Genomic DNA, 21228 nt, shown 5'->3' with positions numbered 1-21228 from the left:
CTCAGTGAGAATTGCAAAGAAGAGAGAGTTCACGACTCAACATTCTCCACGCAAACGGCACGGAAAAACACAACCTGCTCTTGAATTCGATGTTTTCACCTCTTTAAACTGACAGGATAAAGAGGATGTGTCATCCTCTCTGGGCCCATTAAGGGCGTTATTACGCTCCAGAGGGAACCTCACACCAAGGGGAAAAGTGTCACTGAAATGAACTGACCAGGAGTGGTGTGTGAGTCAGTGTAAACAGTGAGCAGTAAAGGGTGACCCATTAGCACCAACTCTGAGCTTTGTACCACCAGCTCTACACTCACTTCCTGCCTCATGCCTCGCGGTCGGCATTGTCTTTCACTTTTATTACACTCCCTCGCTGCCGTTCTCAACCTATTTCCGACCGATAGCAGGTGTCCGTTTAGGACCTGCCCCTTTTTGAAACGGATTCCTGGGAGATCGGCGTCACTCGATGGGGTAGGCTTTTGCCCGAAACGTCGATTTCGCTGCTCCTTGGATGCCTGCCTGAACTGTTGTGCTCTTCCAGCGCCACTCATCCAGGGTAGGATTTACTGCCCATCCCTGATTACCCGACAGATCAGGGGGATGAGTTACTTTCCTGAACCCTTGAACTCCTCAGCACGGAGCTCCAGCCATGAGGCTGCTAGGGAAGGGGTTCCAGGACTTTGATCCAGCGCTAGCGAAGCTACAACGAGATCTTTACAACTCAGAAAGCTGGGATGATAGGAGGGGGATTCGCGGAGCTAGTTTACCGGTGTATCTGCTGCCTTTGCCCTTCTAGATGAATGCAAACAATCACTGGGCTGACTCTGGCAGGATCAGCGGGTGTATTCTGTGCGTAACTAGGAATTCGTTTTCAATCGGATAATTCACAATTAGAGAAATAAATCTTCATTACCAGACTGGGAGCTGTATCCAGGTCTGGACGATGCAAAGTCGGATTCCTAAACAGGGATCCCGCCCTGTGACGCTGACAGGAAACCTTGCCAACTGATTTGTACACACGCTGGTGACTGTCCTTCACTCCATATCCACCTTCAGCAGCAATGTTTTCTCTTTTCCTCCTTCAGCAGAAAAAGAAAAGACAACTGCACTCCAACTCTAGGAGAAGGAGGATCTATTTTCCGTTGGCGTAAAATGAATGAACGGTGACGGCAGAGAATGAGGGTGATGATCAGCTCGTGGAGTGTGTGCGCGCGCGCGTTTGCCACAGCATTCCCTGGTAAGTCAGCAGTGTCTCCACCTCACGTCGTTATTCCCACCAAACTGGGAATGAAGGTGGGAGAATAAAAGCGAATGAGAAGCAGGAGCGCGTGTGGAACAGCGGCACGAAATTGCAGGTAGAACGAAGAGTGACACTACTGCTGGAACGAGATGCAGGATCGCCAAATCATAACAGGCTGCAACAGAACGTTGAGCTGTCTGACCAGCAACACAACTGTGGTAAGAAGATGCAAGTGCGCACTGTTGGCACAGCAAGCAGGCACCACTGGGATTCGAACCCAGGATCTCCTGTTTACTAGACAGACGCTTTAACCATCTAAGCCATGGCGCCACAGCGCGCGCGGTTGGGCGCTGAGTGCACAGGTACAGTTCATTCACCACTTGAAGACAAGGGCTCGTCAACGTGCTTTCCGTCTCGATCTTACTCAGTGAGAATTGCAAAGAAGAGAGAGTTCACGACTCAACATTCTCCACGCAAACGGCACGGAAAAACACAACCTGCTCTTGAATTCGATGTTTTCACCTCTTTAAACTGACAGGATAAAGAGGATGTGTCATCCTCTCTGGGCCCATTAAGGGCGTTATTACGCTCCAGAGGGAACCTCACACCAAGGGGAAAAGTGTCACTGAAATGAACTGACCAGGAGTGGTGTGTGAGTCAGTGTAAACAGTGAGCAGTAAAGGGTGACCCATTAGCACCAACTCTGAGCTTTGTACCACCAGCTCTACACTCACTTCCTGCCTCATGCCTCGCGGTCGGCATTGTCTTTCACTTTTATTACACTCCCTCGCTGCCGTTCTCAACCTATTTCCGACCGATAGCAGGTGTCCGTTTAGGACCTGCCCCTTTTTGAAACGGATTCCTGGGAGATCGGCGTCACTCGATGGGTTAGGCTTTTGCCCGAAACGTCGATTTCGCTGCTCCTTGGATGCCTGCCTGAACTGTTGTGCTCTTCCAGCGCCACTCATCCAGGGTAGGATTTACTGCCCATCCCTGATTACCCGACAGATCAGGGGGATGAGTTACTTTCCTGAACCCTTGAACTCCTCAGCACGGAGCTCCAGCCATGAGGCTGCTAGGGAAGGGGTTCCAGGACTTTGATCCAGCGCTAGCGAAGCTACAACGAGATCTTTACAACTCAGAAAGCTGGGATGATAGGAGGGGGATTCGCGGAGCTAGTTTACCGGTGTATCTGCTGCCTTTGCCCTTCTAGATGAATGCAAACAATCACTGGGCTGACTCTGGCAGGATCAGCGGGTGTATTCTGTGCGTAACTAGGAATTCGTTTTCAATCGGATAATTCACAATTAGAGAAATAAATCTTCATTACCAGACTGGGAGCTGTATCCAGGTCTGGACGATGCAAAGTCGGATTCCTAAACAGGGATCCCGCCCTGTGACGCTGACAGGAAACCTTGCCAACTGACTTGTACACACGCTGGTGACTGTCCTTCACTCCATATCCACCTTCAGCAGCAATGTTTTCTCTTTTCCTCCTTCAGCAGAAAAAGAAAAGACAACTGCACTCCAACTCTAGGAGAAGGAGGATCTATTTTCCGTTGGCGTAAAATGAATGAACGGTGACGGCAGAGAATGAGGGTGATGATCAGCTCGTGGAGTGTGTGCGCGCGCGCGTTTGCCACAGCATTCCCTGGTAAGTCAGCAGTGTCTCCACCTCACGTCGTTATTCCCACCAAACTGGGAATGAAGGTGGGAGAATAAAAGCGAATGAGAAGCAGGAGCGCGTGTGGAACAGCGGCACGAAATTGCAGGTAGAACGAAGAGTGACACGACTGCTGGAACGAGATGCAGGATCGCCAAATCATAACAGGCTGCAACAGAACGTTGAGCTGTCTGACCAGCAACACAACTGTGGTAAGAAGATGCAAGTGCACACTGTTGGCACAGCAAGCAGGCACCACTGGGATTCGAACCCAGGCTCTCCTGTTTACTAGACAGACGCTTTAACCATCTAAGCCATGGCGCCACAGCGCGCGCGGTTGGGCGCTGAGTGCACAGGTACAGTTCATTCACCACTTGAAGACAAGGGCTCGTCAACGTGCTTTCCGTCTCGATCTTACTCAGTGAGAATTGCAAAGAAGAGAGAGTTCACGACTCAACATTCTCCACGCAAACGGCACGGAAAAACACAACCTGCTCTTGAATTCGATGTTTTCACCTCTTTAAACTGACAGGATAAAGAGGATGTGTCATCCTCTCTGGGCCCATTAAGGGCGTTATTACGCTCCAGAGGGAACCTCACACCAAGGGGAAAAGTGTCACTGAAATGAACTGACCAGGAGTGGTGTGTGAGTCAGTGTAAACAGTGAGCAGTAAAGGGTGACCCATTAGCACCAACTCTGAGCTTTGTACCACCAGCTCTACACTCACTTCCTGCCTCATGCCTCGCGGTCGGCATTGTCTTTCACTTTTATTACACTCCCTCGCTGCCGTTCTCAACCTATTTCCGACCGATAGCAGGTGTCCGTTTAGGACCTGCCCCTTTTTGAAACGGATTCCTGGGAGATCGGCGTCACTCGATGGGGTAGGCTTTTGCCCGAAACGTCGATTTCGCTGCTCCTTGGATGCCTGCCTGAACTGTTGTGCTCTTCCAGCGCCACTCATCCAGGGTAGGATTTACTGCCCATCCCTGATTACCCGACAGATCAGGGGGATGAGTTACTTTCCTGAACCCTTGAACTCCTCAGCACGGAGCTCCAGCCATGAGGCTGCTAGGGAAGAGGTTCCAGGACTTTGATCCAGCGCTAGCGAAGCTACAACGAGATCTTTACAACTCAGAAAGCTGAGATGATAGGAGGGGGATTCGCGGAGCTAGTTTACCGGTGTATCTGCTGCCTTTGCCCTTCTAGATGAATGCAAACAATCACTGGGCTGACTCTGGCAGGATCAGCGGGTGTATTCTGTGCGTAACTAGGAATTCGTTTTCAATCGGATAATTCACAATTAGAGAAATAAATCTTCATTACCAGACTGGGAGCTGTATCCAGGTCTGGACGATGCAAAGTCGGATTCCTAAACAGGGATCCCGCCCTGTGACGCTGACAGGAAACCTTGCCAACTGACTTGTACACACGCTGGTGACTGTCCTTCACTCCATATCCACCTTCAGCAGCAATGTTTTCTCTTTTCCTCCTTCAGCAGAAAAAGAAAAGACAACTGCACTCCAACTCTAGGAGAAGGAGGATCTATTTTCCGTTGGCGTAAAATGAATGAACGGTGACGGCAGAGAATGAGGGTGATGATCAGCTCGTGGAGTGTGTGCGCGCGCGCGTTTGCCACAGCATTCCCTGGTAAGTCAGCAGTGTCTCCACCTCACGTCGTTATTCCCACCAAACTGGGAATGAAGGTGGGAGAATAAAAGCGAATGAGAAGCAGGAGCGCGTGTGGAACAGCGGCACGAAATTGCAGGTAGAACGAAGAGTGACACTACTGCTGGAACGAGATGCAGGATCGCCAAATCATAACAGGCTGCAACAGAACGTTGAGCTGTCTGACCAGCAACACAACTCTGGTAAGAAGATGCAAGTGCGCACTTTTGACACAGCAAGCAGGCACCACTGGGATTCGAACCCAGGATCTCCTGTTTACTAGATAGGCGCGTTAACCATCTAAGCCATGGCGCCACAGCGCGCGCGGTTGGGCGCTGAGTGCACAGGTACAGTTCATTCACACTTGAAGACAAGGGCTCGTCAACGTGCTTTCCGTCTCGATCTTGCTCAGTGAGAATTGCAAAGAAGAGAGAGTTCACGACTCAACATTCTCCACGCAAACGGCACGGAAAAACACAACCTGCTCTTGAATTCGATGTTTTCACCTCTTTAAACTGACAGGATAAAGAGGATGTGTCATCCTCTCTGGGCCCATTAAGGGCGTTATTACGCTCCAGAGGGAACCTCACACCAAGGGGAAAAGTGTCACTGAAATGAACTGACCAGGAGTGGTGTGTGAGTCAGTGTAAACAGTGAGCAGTAAAGGGTGACCCATTAGCACCAACTCTGAGCTTTGTACCACCAGCTCTACACTCACTTCCTGCCTCATGCCTCGCGGTCGGCATTGTCTTTCACTTTTATTACACTCCCTCGCTGCCGTTCTCAACCTATTTCCGACCGATAGCAGGTGTCCGTTTAGGACCTGCCCCTTTTTGAAACGGATTCCTGGGAGATCGGCGTCACTCGATGGGTTAGGCTTTTGCCCGAAACGTCGATTTCGCTGCTCCTTGGATGCCTGCCTGAACTGTTGTGCTCTTCCAGCGCCACTCATCCAGGGTAGGATTTACTGCCCATCCCTGATTACCCGACAGATCAGGGGGATGAGTTACTTTCCTGAACCCTTGAACTCCTCAGCACGGAGCTCCAGCCATGAGGCTGCTAGGGAAGGGGTTCCAGGACTTTGATCCAGCGCTAGCGAAGCTACAACGAGATCTTTACAACTCAGAAAGCTGGGATGATAGGAGGGGGATTCGCGGAGCTAGTTTACCGGTGTATCTGCTGCCTTTGCCCTTCTAGATGAATGCAAACAATCACTGGGCTGACTCTGGCAGGATCAGCGGGTGTATTCTGTGCGTAACTAGGAATTCGTTTTCAATCGGATAATTCACAATTAGAGAAATAAATCTTCATTACCAGACTGGGAGCTGTATCCAGGTCTGGACGATGCAAAGTCGGATTCCTAAACAGGGATCCCGCCCTGTGACGCTGACAGGAAACCTTGCCAACTGACTTGTACACACGCTGGTGACTGTCCTTCACTCCATATCCACCTTCAGCAGCAATGTTTTCTCTTTTCCTCCTTCAGCAGAAAAAGAAAAGACAACTGCACTCCAACTCTAGGAGAAGGAGGATCTATTTTCCGTTGACGTAAAATGAATGAACGGTGACGGCAGAGAATGAGGGTGATGATCAGCTCGTGGAGTGTGTGCGCGCGCGCGTTTGCCACAGCATTCCCTGGTAAGTCAGCAGTGTCTCCACCTCACGTCGTTATTCCCACCAAACTGGGAATGAAGGTGGGAGAATAAAAGCGAATGAGAAGCAGGAGCGCGTGTGGAACAGCGGCACGAAATTGCAGGTAGAATGAAGAGTGACACTACTGCTGGAACGAGATGCAGGATCGCCAAATCATAACAGGCTGCAACAGAAAGTTGAGCTGTCTGACCAGCAACACAACTCTGGTAAGAAGATGCAAGTGCGCACTTTTGACACAGCAAGCAGGCACCACTGGGATTCGAACCCAGGATCTCCTGTTTACTAGACAGGCGCTTTAACCATCTAAGCCATGGCGCCACAGCGCGCGCAGTTGGGCGCTGAGTGCACAGGTACAGTTCATTCACCACTTGAAGACAAGGGCTCGTCAACGTGCTTTCCGTCTCGATCTTACTCAGTGAGAATTGCAAAGAAGAGAGAGTTCACGACTCAACATTCTCCACGCAAACGGCACGGAAAAACACAACCTGCTCTTGAATTCGATGTTTTCACCTCTTTAAACTGACAGGATAAAGAGGATGTGTCATCCTCTCTGGGCCCATTCAGGGCGTTATTACGCTCCAGAGGGAACCTCACACCAAGGGGAAAAGTGTCACTGAAATGAACTGACCAGGAGTGGTGTGTGAGTCAGTGTAAACAGTGAGCAGTAAAGGGTGACCCATTAGCACCAACTCTGAGCTTTGTACCACCAGCTCTACACTCACTTCCTGCCTCATGCCTCGCGGTCGGCATTGTCTTTCACTTTTATTACACTCCCTCGCTGCCGTTCTCAACCTATTTCCGACCGATAGCAGGTGTCCGTTTAGGACCTGCCCCTTTTTGAAACGGATTCCTGGGAGATCGGCGTCACTCGATGGGGTAGGCTTTTGCCCGAAACGTCGATTTCGCTGCTCCTTGGATGCCTGCCTGAACTGTTGTGCTCTTCCAGCGCCACTCATCCAGGGTAGGATTTACTGCCCATCCCTGATTACCCGACAGATCAGGGGGATGAGTTACTTTCCTGAACCCTTGAACTCCTCAGCACGGAGCTCCAGCCATGAGGCTGCTAGGGAAGGGGTTCCAGGACTTTGATCCAGCGCTAGCGAAGCTACAACGAGATCTTTACAACTCAGAAAGCTGGGATGATAGGAGGGGGATTCGCGGAGCTAGTTTACCGGTGTATCTGCTGCCTTTGCCCTTCTAGATGAATGCAAACAATCACTGGGCTGACTCTGGCAGGATCAGCGGGTGTATTCTGTGCGTAACTAGGAATTCGTTTTCAATCGGATAATTCACAATTAGAGAAATAAATCTTCATTACCAGACTGGGAGCTGTATCCAGGTCTGGACGATGCAAAGTCGGATTCCTAAACAGGGATCCCGCCCTGTGACGCTGACAGGAAACCTTGCCAACTGACTTGTACACACGCTGGTGACTGTCCTTCACTCCATATCCACCTTCAGCAGCAATGTTTTCTCTTTTCCTCCTTCAGCAGAAAAAGAAAAGACAACTGCACTCCAACTCTAGGAGAAGGAGGATCTATTTTCCGTTGGCGTAAAATGAATGAACGGTGACGGCAGTGAATGAGGGTGATGATCAGCTCGTGGAGTGTGTGCGCGCGCGCGTTTGCCACAGCATTCCCTGGTAAGTCAGCAGTGTCTCCACCTCACGTCGTTATTCCCACTAAACTGGGAATGAAGGTGGGAGAATAAAAGCGAATGAGAAGCAGGAGCGCGTGTGGAACAGCGGCACGAAATTGCAGGTAGAACGAAGAGTGACACTACTGCTGGAACGAGATGCAGGATCGCCAAATCATAACAGGCTGCAACAGAACGTTGAGTTGTCTGACCAGCAACACAACTGTGGTAAGAAGATGCAAGTGCGCACTGTTGGCACAGCAAGCAGGCACCACTGGGATTCGAACCCAGGATCTCCTGTTTACTAGACAGGCGCTTTAACCATCTAAGCCATGGCGCCACAACGCGCGCGGTTGGGCGCTGAGTGCACAGGTACAGTTCATTCACCACTTGAAGACAAGGGCTCGTCAACGTGCTTTCCGTCTCGATCTTGCTCAGTGAGAATTGCAAAGAAGAGAGAGTTCACGACTCAACATTCTCCACGCAAACGGCACGGAAAAACACAACCTGCTCTTGAATTCGATGTTTTCACCTCTTTAAACTGACAGGATAAAGAGGATGTGTCATCCTCTCTGGGCCCATTCAGGGCGTTATTACGCTCCAGAGGGAACCTCACACCAAGGGGAAAAGTGTCACTGAAATGAACTGACCAGGAGTGGTGTGTGAGTCAGTGTAAACAGTGAGCAGTAAAGGGTGACCCATTAGCACCAACTCTGAGCTTTGTACCACCAGCTCTACACTCACTTCCTGCCTCATGCCTCGCGGTCGACATTGTCTTTCACTTTTATTACACTCCCTCGCTGCCGTTCTCAACCTATTTCCGACCGATAGCAGGTGTCCGTTTAGGACCTGCCCCTTTTTGAAACGGATTCCTGGGAGATCGGCGTCACTCGATGGGGTAGGCTTTTGCCCGAAACGTCGATTTCGCTGCTCCTTGGATGCCTGCCTGAACTGTTGTGCTCTTCCAGCGCCACTCATCCAGGGTAGGATTTACTGCCCATCCCTGATTACCCGACAGATCAGGGGGATGAGTTACTTTCCTGAACCCTTGAACTCCTCAGCACGGAGCTCCAGCCATGAGGCTGCTAGGGAAGGGGTTCCAGGACTTTGATCCAGCGCTAGCGAAGCTACAACGAGATCTTTACAACTCAGAAAGCTGGGATGATAGGAGGGGGATTCGCGGAGCTAGTTTACCGGTGTATCTGCTGCCTTTGCCCTTCTAGATGAATGCAAACAATCACTGGGCTGACTCTGGCAGGATCAGCGGGTGTATTCTGTGCGGAACTAGGAATTCGTTTTCAATCGGATAATTCACAATTAGAGAAATAAATCTTCATTACCAGACTGGGAGCTGTATCCAGGTCTGGACGATGCAAAGTCGGATTCCTAAACAGGGATCCCGCCCTGTGACGCTGACAGGAAACCTTGCCAACTGACTTGTACACACGCTGGTGACTGTCCTTCACTCCATATCCACCTTCAGCAGCAATGTTTTCTCTTTTCCTCCTTCAGCAGAATAAGAAAAGACAACTGCACTCCAACTCTAGGAGAAGGAGGATCTATTTTCCGTTGGCGTAAAATGAATGAACGGTGACGGCAGAGAATGAGGGTGATGATCAGCTCGTGGAGTGTGTGCGCGCGCGCGTTTGCCACAGCATTCCCTGGTAAGTCAGCAGTGTCTCCACCTCACGTCGTTATTCCCACTAAACTGGGAATGAAGGTGGGAGAATAAAAGCGAATGAGAAGCAGGAGCGCGTGTGGAACAGCGGCACGAAATTGCAGGTAGAACGAAGAGTGACACTACTGCTGGAACGAGATGCAGGATCGCCAAATCATAACAGGCTGCAACAGAAAGTTGAGCTGTCTGACCAGCAACACAACTCTGGTAAGAAGATGCAAGTGCGCACTTTTGACACAGCAAGCAGGCACCACTGGGATTCGAACCCAGGATCTCCTGTTTACTAGACAGGCGCTTTAACCATCTAAGCCATGGCGCCATAGCGCGAGCGGTTGGGCGCTGAGTGCACAGGTACAGTTCATTCACCACTTGAAGACAAGGGCTCGTCAACGTGCTTTCCGTCTCGATCTTGCTCAGTGAGAATTGCAAAGAAGAGAGAGTTCACGACTCAACATTCTCCACGCAAACGGCACGGAAAAACACAACCTGCTCTTGAATTCGATGTTTTCACCTCTTTAAACTGACAGGATAAAGAGGATGTGTCATCCTCTCTGGGCCCATTCAGGGCGTTATTACGCTCCAGAGGGAACCTCACACCAAGGGGAAAAGTGTCACTGAAATGAACTGACCAGGAGTGGTGTGTGAGTCAGTGTAAACAGTGAGCAGTAAAGGGTGACCCATTAGCACCAACTCTGAGCTTTGTACCACCAGCTCTACACTCACTTCCTGCCTCATGCCTCGCGGTCGGCATTGTCTTTCACTTTTATTACACTCCCTCGCTGCCGTTCTCAACCTATTTCCGACCGATAGCAGGTGTCCGTTTAGGACCTGCCCCTTTTTGAAACGGATTCCTGGGAGATCGGCGTCACTCGATGGGGTAGGCTTTTGCCCGAAACGTCGATTTCGCTGCTCCTTGGATGCCTGCCTGAACTGTTGTGCTCTTCCAGCGCCACTCATCCAGGGTAGGATTTACTGCCCATCCCTGATTACCCGACAGATCAGGGGGATGAGTTACTTTCCTGAACCCTTGAACTCCTCAGCACGGAGCTCCAGCCATGAGGCTGCTAGGGAAGGGGTTCCAGGACTTTGATCCAGCGCTAGCGAAGCTACAACGAGATCTTTACAACTCAGAAAGCTGGGATGATAGGAGGGGGATTCGCGGAGCTAGTTTACCGGTGTATCTGCTGCCTTTGCCCTTCTAGATGAATGCAAACAATCACTGGGCTGACTCTGGCAGGATCAGCGGGTGTATTCTGTGCGGAACTAGGAATTCGTTTTCAATCGGATAATTCACAATTAGAGAAATAAATCTTCATTACCAGACTGGGAGCTGTATCCAGGTCTGGACGATGCAAAGTCGGATTCCTAAACAGGGATCCCGCCCTGTGACGCTGACAGGAAACCTTGCCAACTGACTTGTACACACGCTGGTGACTGTCCTTCACTCCATATCCACCTTCAGCAGCAATGTTTTCTCTTTTCCTCCTTCAGCAGAAAAAGAAAAGACAACTGCACTCCAACTCTAGGAGAAGGAGGATCTATTTTCCGTTGGCGTAAAATGAATGAACGGTGACGGCAGAGAATGAGGGTGATGATCAGCTCGTGGAGTGTGTGCGCGCGCGCGTTTGCCACAGCATTCCCTGGTAAGTCAGCAGTGTCTCCACCTCACGTCGTTATTCCCACCAAACTGGGAATGAAGGTGGGAGAATAAAAGCGAATGAGAAGCAGGAGCGCGTGTGGAACAGCGGCACGAAATTGCAGGTAGAACGAAGAGTGACACTACTGCTGGAACGAGATGCAGGATCGCCAAATCATAACAGGCTGCAACAGAACGTTGAGCTGTCTGACCAGCAACACAACTCTGGTAAGAAGATGCAAGTGCACACTTTTGACACAGCAAGCAGGCACCACTGGGATTCGAACCCAGGATCTCCTGTTTACTAGACAGGCGCTTTAACCATCCATGCCATGGCGCCACAGCGCGCGCAGTTGGGCGCTGAGTGCACAGGTACAGTTCATTCACCACTTGAAGACAAGGGCTCGTCAACGTGCTTTCCGTCTCGATCTTACTCAGTGAGAATTGCAAAGAAGAGAGAGTTCACGACTCAACATTCTCCACGCAAACGGCACGGAAAAACACAACCTGCTCTTGAATTCGATGTTTTCACCTCTTTAAACTGACAGGATAAAGAGGATGTGTCATCCTCTCTGGGCCCATTCAGGGCGTTATTACGCTCCAGAGGGAACCTCACACCAAGGGGAAAAGTGTCACTGAAATGAACTGACCAGGAGTGGTGTGTGAGTCAGTGTAAACAGTGAGCAGTAAAGGGTGACCCATTAGCACCAACTCTGAGCTTTGTACCACCAGCTCTACACTCACTTCCTGCCTCATGCCTCGCGGTCGGCATTGTCTTTCACTTTTATTACACTCCCTCGCTGCCGTTCTCAACCTATTTCCGACCGATAGCAGGTGTCCGTTTAGGACCTGCCCCTTTTTGAAACGGATTCCTGGGAGATCGGCGTCACTCGATGGGGTAGGCTTTTGCCCGAAACGTCGATTTCGCTGCTCCTTGGATGCCTGCCTGAACTGTTGTGCTCTTCCAGCGCCACTCATCCAGGGTAGGATTTACTGCCCATCCCTGATTACCCGACAGATCAGGGGGATGAGTTACTTTCCTGAACCCTTGAACTCCTCAGCACGGAGCTCCAGCCATGAGGCTGCTAGGGAAGGGGTTCCAGGACTTTGATCCAGCGCTAGCGAAGCTACAACGAGATCTTTACAACTCAGAAAGCTGAGATGATAGGAGGGGGATTCGCGGAGCTAGTTTACCGGTGTATCTGCTGCCTTTGCCCTTCTAGATGAATGCAAACAATCACTGGGCTGACTCTGGCAGGATCAGCGGGTGTATTCTGTGCGGAACTAGGAATTCGTTTTCAATCGGATAATTCACAATTAGAGAAATAAATCTTCATTACCAGACTGGGAGCTGTATCCAGGTCTGGACGATGCAAAGTCGGATTCCTAAACAGGGATCCCGCCCTGTGACGCTGACAGGAAACCTTGCCAACTGACTTGTACACACGCTGGTGACTGTCCTTCACTCCATATCCACCTTCAGCAGCAATGTTTTCTCTTTTCCTCCTTCAGCAGAAAAAGAAAAGACAACTGCACTCCAACTCTAGGAGAAGGAGGATCTATTTTCCGTTGGCGTAAAATGAATGAACGGTGACGGCAGAGAATGAGGGTGATGATCAGCTCGTGGAGTGTGTGCGCGCGCGCGTTTGCCACAGCATTCCCTGGTAAGTCAGCAGTGTCTCCACCTCACGTCGTTATTCCCACTAAACTGGGAATGAAGGTGGGAGAATAAAAGCGAATGAGAAGCAGGAGCGCGTGTGGAACAGCGGCACGAAATTGCAGGTAGAACGAAGAGTGACACTACTGCTGGAACGAGATGCAGGATCGCCAAATCATAACAGGCTGCAACAGAACGTTGAGCTGTCTGACCAGCAACACAACTCTGGTAAGAAGATGCAAGTGCGCACTTTTGACACAGCAAGCAGGCACCACTGGGATTCGAACCCAGGATCTCCTGTTTACTAGACAGGCGCTTTAACCATCTAAGCCATGGCGCCACAGCGCGCGCGGTTGGGCGCTGAGTGCACAGGTACAGTTCATTCACCACTTGAAGACAAGGGCTCGTCAACGTGCTTTCCGTCTCGATCTTACTCAGTGAGAATTGCAAAGAAGAGAGAGTTCACGACTCAACATTCTCCACGCAAACGGCACGGAAAAACACAACCTGCTCTTGAATTCGATGTTTTCACCTCTTTAAACTGACAGGATAAAGAGGATGTGTCATCCTCTCTGGGCCCATTCAGGGCGTTATTACGCTCCAGAGGGAACCTCACACCAAGGGGAAAAGTGTCACTGAAATGAACTGACCAGGAGTGGTGTGTGAGTCAGTGTAAACAGTGAGCAGTAAAGGGTGACCCATTAGCACCAACTCTGAGCTTTGTACCACCAGCTCTACACTCACTTCCTGCCTCATGCCTCGCGGTCGGCATTGTCTTTCACTTTTATTACACTCCCTCGCTGCCGTTCTCAACCTATTTCCGACCGATAGCAGGTGTCCGTTTAGGACCTGCCCCTTTTTGAAACGGATTCCTGGGAGATCGGCGTCACTCGATGGGGTAGGCTTTTGCCCGAAACGTCGATTTCGCTGCTCCTTGGATGCCTGCCTGAACTGTTGTGCTCTTCCAGCGCCACTCATCCAGGGTAGGATTTACTGCCCATCCCTGATTACCCGACAGATCAGGGGGATGAGTTACTTTCCTGAACCCTTGAACTCCTCAGCACGGAGCTCCAGCCATGAGGCTGCTAGGGAAGGGGTTCCAGGACTTTGATTCAGCGCTAGCGAAGCTACAACGAGATCTTTACAACTCAGAAAGCTGAGATGATAGGAGGGGGATTCGCGGAGCTAGTTTACCGGTGTATCTGCTGCCTTTGCCCTTCTAGATGAATGCAAACAATCACTGGGCTGACTCTGGCAGGATCAGCGGGTGTATTCTGTGCGGAACTAGGAATTCGTTTTCAATCGGATAATTCACAATTAGAGAAATAAATCTTCATTACCAGACTGGGAGCTGTATCCAGGTCTGGACGATGCAAAGTCGGATTCCTAAACAGGGATCCCGCCCTGTGACGCTGACAGGAAACCTTGCCAACTGACTTGTACACACGCTGGTGACTGTCCTTCACTCCATATCCACCTTCAGCAGCAATGTTTTCTCTTTTCCTCCTTCAGCAGAAAAAGAAAAGACAACTGCACTCCAACTCTAGGAGAAGGAGGATCTATTTTCCGTTGGCGTAAAATGAATGAACGGTGACGGCAGAGAATGAGGGTGATGATCAGCTCGTGGAGTGTGTGCGCGCGCGCGTTTGCCACAGCATTCCCTGGTAAGTCAGCAGTGTCTCCACCTCACGTCGTTATTCCCACCAAACTGGGAATGAAGGTGGGAGAATAAAAGCGAATGAGAAGCAGGAGCGCGTGTGGAACAGCGGCACGAAATTGCAGGTAGAACGAAGAGTGACACTACTGCTGGAACGAGATGCAGGATCGCCAAATCATAACAGGCTGCAACAGAAAGTTGAGCTGTCTGACCAGCAACACAACTCTGGTAAGAAGATGCAAGTGCGCACTTTTGACACAGCAAGCAGGCACCACTGGGATTCGAACCCAGGATCTCCTGTTTACTAGACAGGCGCTTTAACCATCTAAGCCATGGCGCCATAGCGCGAGCGGTTGGGCGCTGAGTGCACAGGTACAGTTCATTCACCACTTGAAGACAAGGGCTCGTCAACGTGCTTTCCGTCTCGATCTTGCTCAGTGAGAATTGCAAAGAAGAGAGAGTTCACGACTCAACATTCTCCACGCAAACGGCACGGAAAAACACAACCTGCTCTTGAATTCGATGTTTTCACCTCTTTAAACTGACAGGATAAAGAGGATGTGTCATCCTCTCTGGGCCCATTCAGGGCGTTATTACGCTCCAGAGGGAACCTCACACCAAGGGGAAAAGTGTCACTGAAATGAACTGACCAGGAGTGGTGTGTGAGTCAGTGTAAACAGTGAGCAGTAAAGGGTGACCCATTAGCACCAACTCTGAGCTTTGTACCACCAGCTCTACACTCACTTCCTGCCTCATGCCTCGCGGTCGGCATTGTCTTTCACTTTTATTACACTCCCTCGCTGCCGTTCTCAACCTATTTCCGACCGATAGCAGGTGTCCGTTTAGGACCTGCCCCTTTTTGAAACGGATTCCTGGGAGATCGGCGTCACTCGATGGGGTAGGCTTTTGCCCGAAACGTCGATTTCGCTGCTCCTTGGATGCCTGCCTGAACTGTTGTGCTCTTCCAGCGCCACTCATCCAGGGTAGGATTTACTGCCCATCCCTGATTACCCGACAGATCAGGGGGATGAGTTACTTTCCTGAACCCTTGAACTCCTCAGCACGGAGCTCCAGCCATGAGGCTGCTAGGGAAGGGGTTCCAGGACTTTGATCCAGCGCTAGCGAAGCTACAACGAGATCTTTACAACTCAGAAAGCTGGGATGATAGGAGGGGGATTCGCGGAGCTAGTTTACCGGTGTATCTGCTGCCTTTGCCCTTCTAGATGAATGCAAACAATCACTGGGCTGACTCTGGCAGGATCAGCGGGTGTATTCTGTGCGGAACTAGGAATTCGTTTTCAATCGGATAATTCACAATTAGAGAAATAAATCTTCATTACCAGACTGGGAGCTGTATCCAGGTCTGGACGATGCAAAGTCGGATTCCTAAACAGGGATCCCGCCCTGTGACGCTGACAGGAAACCTTGCCAACTGACTTGTACACACGCTGGTGACTGTCCTTCACTCCATATCCACCTTCAGCAGCAATGTTTTCTCTTTTCCTCCTTCAGCAGAAAAAGAAAAGACAACTGCACTCCAACTCTAGGAGAAGGAGGATCTATTTTCCGTTGGCGTAAAATGAATGAACGGTGACGGCAGAGAATGAGGGTGATGATCAGCTCGTGGAGTGTGTGCGCGCGCGCGTTTGCCACAGCATTCCCTGGTAAGTCAGCAGTGTCTCCACCTCACGTCGTTATTCCCACCAAACTGGGAATGAAGGTGGGAGAATAAAAGCGAATGAGAAGCAGGAGCGCGTGTGGAACAGCGGCACGAAATTGCAGGTAGAACGAAGAGTGACACTACTGCTGGAACGAGATGCAGGATCGCCAAATCATAACAGGCTGCAACAGAAAGTTGAGCTGTCTGACCAGCAACACAACTCTGGTAAGAAGATGCAAGTGCGCACTTTTGACACAGCAAGCAGGCACCACTGGGATTCGAACCCAGGATCTCCTGTTTACTAGACAGGCACTTTAACCATCTAAGCCATGGCGCCACAGCGCGCGCGGTTGGGCGCTGAGTGCACAGGTACAGTTCATTCACCACTTGAAGACAAGGGCTCGTCAACGTGCTTTCCGTCTCGATCTTGCTCAGTGAGAATTGCAAAGAAGAGAGAGTTCACGACTCAACATTCTCCACGCAAACGGCACGGAAAAACACAACCTGCTCTTGAATTCGATGTTTTCACCTCTTTAAACTGACAGGATAAAGAGGATGTGTCATCCTCTCTGGGCCCATTCAGGGCGTTATTACGCTCCAGAGGGAACCTCACACCAAGGGGAAAAGTGTCACTGAAATGAACTGACCAGGAGTGGTGTGTGAGTCAGTGTAAACAGTGAGCAGTAAAGGGTGACCCATTAGCACCAACTCTGAGCTTTGTACCACCAGCTCTACACTCACTTCCTGCCTCATGCCTCGCGGTCGGCATTGTCTTTCACTTTTATTACACTCCCTCGCTGCCGTTCTCAACCTATTTCCGACCGATAGCAGGTGTCCGTTTAGGACCTGCCCCTTTTTGAAACGGATTCCTGGGAGATCGGCGTCACTCGATGGGGTAGGCTTTTGCCCGAAACGTCGATTTCGCTGCTCCTTGGATGCCTGCCTGAACTGTTGTGCTCTTCCAGCGCCACTCATCCAGGGTAGGATTTACTGCCCATCCCTGATTACCCGACAGATCAGGGGGATGAGTTACTTTCCTGAACCCTTGAACTCCTCAGCACGGAGCTCCAGCCATGAGGCTGCTAGGGAAGGGGTTCCAGGACTTTGATCCAGCGCTAGCGAAGCTACAACGAGATCTTTACAACTCAGAAAGCTGAGATGATAGGAGGGGGATTCGCGGAGCTAGTTTACCGGTGTATCTGCTGCCTTTGCCCTTCTAGATGAATGCAAACAATCACTGGGCTGACTCTGGCAGGATCAGCGGGTGTATTCTGTGCGTAACTAGGAATTCGTTTTCAATCGGATAATTCACAATTAGAGAAATAAATCTTCATTACCAGACTGGGAGCTGTATCCAGGTCTGGACGATGCAAAGTCGGATTCCTAAACAGGGATCCCGCCCTGTGACGCTGACAGGAAACCTTGCCAACTGACTTGTACACACGCTGGTGACTGTCCTTCACTCCATATCCACCTTCAGCAGCAATGTTTTCTCTTTTCCTCCTTCAGCAGAAAAAGAAAAGACAACTGCACTCCAACTCTAGGAGAAGGAGGATCTATTTACCGTTGGCGTAAAATGAATGAACGGTGACGGCAGAGAATGAGGGTGATGATCAGCTCGTGGAGTGTGTGCGCGCGCGCGTTTGCCACAGCATTCCCTGGTAAGTCAGCAGTGTCTCCACCTCACGTCGTTATTCCCACTAAACTGGGAATGAAGGTGGGAGAATAAAAGCGAATGAGAAGCAGGAGCGCGTGTGGAACAGCGGCACGAAATTGCAGGTAGAACGAAGAGTGACACTACTGCTGGAACGAGATGCAGGATCGCCAAATCATAACAGGCTGCAACAGAACGTTGAGCTGTCTGACCAGCAACACAACTGTGGTAAGAAGATGCAAGTGCGCACTGTTGGCACAGCAAGCAGGCACCACTGGGATTCGAACCCAGGATCTCCTGTTTACTAGACAGGCGCTTTAACCATCTAAGCCATGGCGCCACAACGCGCGCGGTTGGGCGCTGAGTGCACAGGTACAGTTCATTCACCACTTGAAGACAAGGGCTCGTCAACGTGCTTTCCGTCTCGATCTTGCTCAGTGAGAATTGCAAAGAAGAGAGAGTTCACGACTCAACATTCTCCACGCAAACGGCACGGAAAAACACAACCTGCTCTTGAATTCGATGTTTTCACCTCTTTAAACTGACAGGATAAAGAGGATGTGTCATCCTCTCTGGGCCCATTAAGGGCGTTATTACGCTCCAGAGGGAACCTCACACCAAGGGGAAAAGTGTCACTGAAATGAACTGACCAGGAGTGGTGTGTGAGTCAGTGTAAACAGTGAGCAGTAAAGGGTGACCCATTAGCACCAACTCTGAGCTTTGTACCACCAGCTCTACACTCACTTCCTGCCTCATGCCTCGCGGTCGGCATTGTCTTTCACTTTTATTACACTCCCTCGCTGCCGTTCTCAACCTATTTCCGACCGATAGCAGGTGTCCGTTTAGGACCTGCCCCTTTTTGAAACGGATTCCTGGGAGATCGGCGTCACTCGATGGGGTAGGCTTTTGCCCGAAACGTCGATTTCGCTGCTCCTTGGATGCCTGCCTGAACTGTTGTGCTCTTCCAGCGCCACTCATCCAGGGTAGGATTTACTGCCCATCCCTGATTACCCGACAGATCAGGGGGATGAGTTACTTTCCTGAACCCTTGAACTCCTCAGCACGGAGCTCCAGCCATGAGGCTGCTAGGGAAGGGGTTCCAGGACTTTGATCCAGCGCTAGCGAAGCTACAACGAGATCTTTACAACTCAGAAAGCTGGGATGATAGGAGGGGGATTCGCGGAGCTAGTTTACCGGTGTATCTGCTGCCTTTGCCCTTCTAGATGAATGCAAACAATCACTGGGCTGACTCTGGCAGGATCAGCGGGTGTATTCTGTGCGGAACTAGGAATTCGTTTTCAATCGGATAATTCACAATTAGAGAAATAAATCTTCATTACCAGACTGGGAGCTGTATCCAGGTCTGGACGATGCAAAGTCGGATTCCTAAACAGGGATCCCGCCCTGTGACGCTGACAGGAAACCTTGCCAACTGACTTGTACACACGCTGGTGACTGTCCTTCACTCCATATCCACCTTCAGCAGCAATGTTTTCTCTTTTCCTCCTTCAGCAGAAAAAGAAAAGACAACTGCACTCCAACTCTAGGAGAAGGAGGATCTATTTTCCGTTGGCGTAAAATGAATGAACGGTGACGGCAGAGAATGAGGGTGATGATCAGCTCGTGGAGTGTGTGCGCGCGCGCGTTTGCCACAGCATTCCCTGGTAAGTCAGCAGTGTCTCCACCTCACGTCGTTATTCCCACCAAACTGGGAATGAAGGTGGGAGAATAAAAGCGAATGAGAAGCAGGAGCGCGTGTGGAACAGCGGCACGAAATTGCAGGTAGAACGAAGAGTGACACTACTGCTGGAACGAGATGCAGGATCGCCAAATCATAACAGGCTGCAACAGAAAGTTGAGCTGTCTGACCAGCAACACAACTCTGGTAAGAAGATGCAAGTGCGCACTTTTGACACAGCAAGCAGGCACCACTGGGATTCGAACCCAGGATCTCCTGTTTACTAGACAGGCGCTTTAACCATCTAAGCCATGGCGCCACAGCGCACGCAGTTGGGCGCTGAGTGCACAGGTACAGTTCATTCACCACTTGAAGACAAGGGCTCGTCAACGTGCTTTCCGTCTCGATCTTACTCAGTGAGAATTGCAAAGAAGAGAGAGTTCACGACTCAACATTCTCCACGCAAACGGCACGGAAAAACACAACCTGCTCTTGAATTCGATGTTTTCACCTCTTTAAACTGACAGGATAAAGAGGATGTGTCATCCTCTCTGGGCCCATTCAGGGCGTTATTACGCTCCAGAGGGAACCTCACACCAAGGGGAAAAGTGTCACTGAAATGAACTGACCAGGAGTGGTGTGTGAGTCAGTGTAAACAGTGAGCAGTAAAGGGTGACCCATTAGCACCAACTCTGAGCTTTGTACCACCAGCTCTACACTCACTTCCTGCCTCATGCCTCGCGGTCGGCATTGTCTTTCACTTTTATTACACTCCCTCGCTGCCGTTCTCAACCTATTTCCGACCGATAGCAGGTGTCCGTTTAGGACCTGCCCCTTTTTGAAACGGATTCCTGGGAGATCGGCGTCACTCGATGGGGTAGGCTTTTGCCCGAAACGTCGATTTCGCTGCTCCTTGGATGCCTGCCTGAACTGTTGTGCTCTTCCAGCGCCACTCATCCAGGGTAGGATTTACTGCCCATCCCTGATTACCCGACAGATCAGGGGGATGAGTTACTTTCCTGAACCCTTGAACTCCTCAGCACGGAGCTCCAGCCATGAGGCTGCTAGGGAAGGGGTTCCAGGACTTTGATCCAGCGCTAGCGAAGCTACAACGAGATCTTTACAACTCAGAAAGCTGAGATGATAGGAGGGGGATTCGCGGAGCTAGTTTACCGGTGTATCTGCTGCCTTTGCCCTTCTAGATGAATGCAAACAATCACTGGGCTGACTCTGGCAGGATCAGCGGGTGTATTCTGTGCGTAACTAGGAATTCGTTTTCAATCGGATAATTCACAATTAGAGAAATAAATCTTCATTACCAGACTGGGAGCTGTATCCAGGTCTGGACGATGCAAAGTCGGATTCCTAAACAGGGATCCCGCCCTGTGACGCTGACAGGAAACCTTGCCAACTGACTTGTACACACGCTGGTGACTGTCCTTCACTCCATATCCACCTTCAGCAGCAATGTTTTCTCTTTTCCTCCTTCAGCAGAAAAAGAAAAGACAACTGCACTCCAACTCTAGGAGAAGGAGGATCTATTTTCCGTTGGCGTAAAATGAATGAACGGTGACGGCAGAGAATGAGGGTGATGATCAGCTCGTGGAGTGTGTGCGCGCGCGCGTTTGCCACAGCATTCCCTGGTAAGTCAGCAGTGTCTCCACCTCACGTCGTTATTCCCACTAAACTGGGAATGAAGGTGGGAGAATAAAAGCGAATGAGAAGCAGGAGCGCGTGTGGAACAGCGGCACGAAATT

The 21228-nt window shown here is 50.6% G+C and overlaps 12 non-coding genes across 12 annotated transcripts; all 12 read right to left on the bottom strand.

Moving 5' to 3' along the window:
* Nucleotides 1–1490: 1490 nt before the first annotated feature.
* trnat-agu (transfer RNA threonine (anticodon AGU)) lies at nucleotides 1491–1564 on the bottom strand. Its single transcript has one exon. It is a non-coding gene; the product is annotated as a tRNA-Thr (tRNA).
* Nucleotides 1565–3147: 1583 nt separating this feature from the next.
* On the bottom strand, nucleotides 3148–3221 carry trnat-agu (transfer RNA threonine (anticodon AGU)). Its single transcript has one exon. It is a non-coding gene; the product is annotated as a tRNA-Thr (tRNA).
* Nucleotides 3222–4804: 1583 nt separating this feature from the next.
* On the bottom strand, nucleotides 4805–4878 carry trnat-agu (transfer RNA threonine (anticodon AGU)). The gene has a single exon. It is a non-coding gene; the product is annotated as a tRNA-Thr (tRNA).
* A 1582-nt stretch (nucleotides 4879–6460) lies between these two features.
* trnat-agu (transfer RNA threonine (anticodon AGU)) lies at nucleotides 6461–6534 on the bottom strand. Its single transcript has one exon. It is a non-coding gene; the product is annotated as a tRNA-Thr (tRNA).
* Nucleotides 6535–8117: 1583 nt separating this feature from the next.
* trnat-agu (transfer RNA threonine (anticodon AGU)) lies at nucleotides 8118–8191 on the bottom strand. Its single transcript has one exon. It is a non-coding gene; the product is annotated as a tRNA-Thr (tRNA).
* Nucleotides 8192–9774: 1583 nt separating this feature from the next.
* Nucleotides 9775–9848, bottom strand: trnat-agu (transfer RNA threonine (anticodon AGU)). Its single transcript has one exon. It is a non-coding gene; the product is annotated as a tRNA-Thr (tRNA).
* A 1583-nt stretch (nucleotides 9849–11431) lies between these two features.
* On the bottom strand, nucleotides 11432–11505 carry trnat-agu (transfer RNA threonine (anticodon AGU)). Its single transcript has one exon. It is a non-coding gene; the product is annotated as a tRNA-Thr (tRNA).
* A 1583-nt stretch (nucleotides 11506–13088) lies between these two features.
* Nucleotides 13089–13162, bottom strand: trnat-agu (transfer RNA threonine (anticodon AGU)). The gene has a single exon. It is a non-coding gene; the product is annotated as a tRNA-Thr (tRNA).
* A 1583-nt stretch (nucleotides 13163–14745) lies between these two features.
* Nucleotides 14746–14819, bottom strand: trnat-agu (transfer RNA threonine (anticodon AGU)). Its single transcript has one exon. It is a non-coding gene; the product is annotated as a tRNA-Thr (tRNA).
* A 1583-nt stretch (nucleotides 14820–16402) lies between these two features.
* On the bottom strand, nucleotides 16403–16476 carry trnat-agu (transfer RNA threonine (anticodon AGU)). Its single transcript has one exon. It is a non-coding gene; the product is annotated as a tRNA-Thr (tRNA).
* Nucleotides 16477–18059: 1583 nt separating this feature from the next.
* On the bottom strand, nucleotides 18060–18133 carry trnat-agu (transfer RNA threonine (anticodon AGU)). The gene has a single exon. It is a non-coding gene; the product is annotated as a tRNA-Thr (tRNA).
* Nucleotides 18134–19716: 1583 nt separating this feature from the next.
* On the bottom strand, nucleotides 19717–19790 carry trnat-agu (transfer RNA threonine (anticodon AGU)). Its single transcript has one exon. It is a non-coding gene; the product is annotated as a tRNA-Thr (tRNA).
* Nucleotides 19791–21228: the final 1438 nt, after the last annotated feature.

Source organism: Chiloscyllium punctatum, chromosome 45 (assembly GCF_047496795.1).
Source record: "Chiloscyllium punctatum isolate Juve2018m chromosome 45, sChiPun1.3, whole genome shotgun sequence".
Taxonomy (NCBI): domain Eukaryota; kingdom Metazoa; phylum Chordata; class Chondrichthyes; order Orectolobiformes; family Hemiscylliidae; genus Chiloscyllium; species Chiloscyllium punctatum.
Note: the sequence above shows the minus strand (reverse complement) of the source record. Positions and strands in the feature narration are given on the sequence as shown.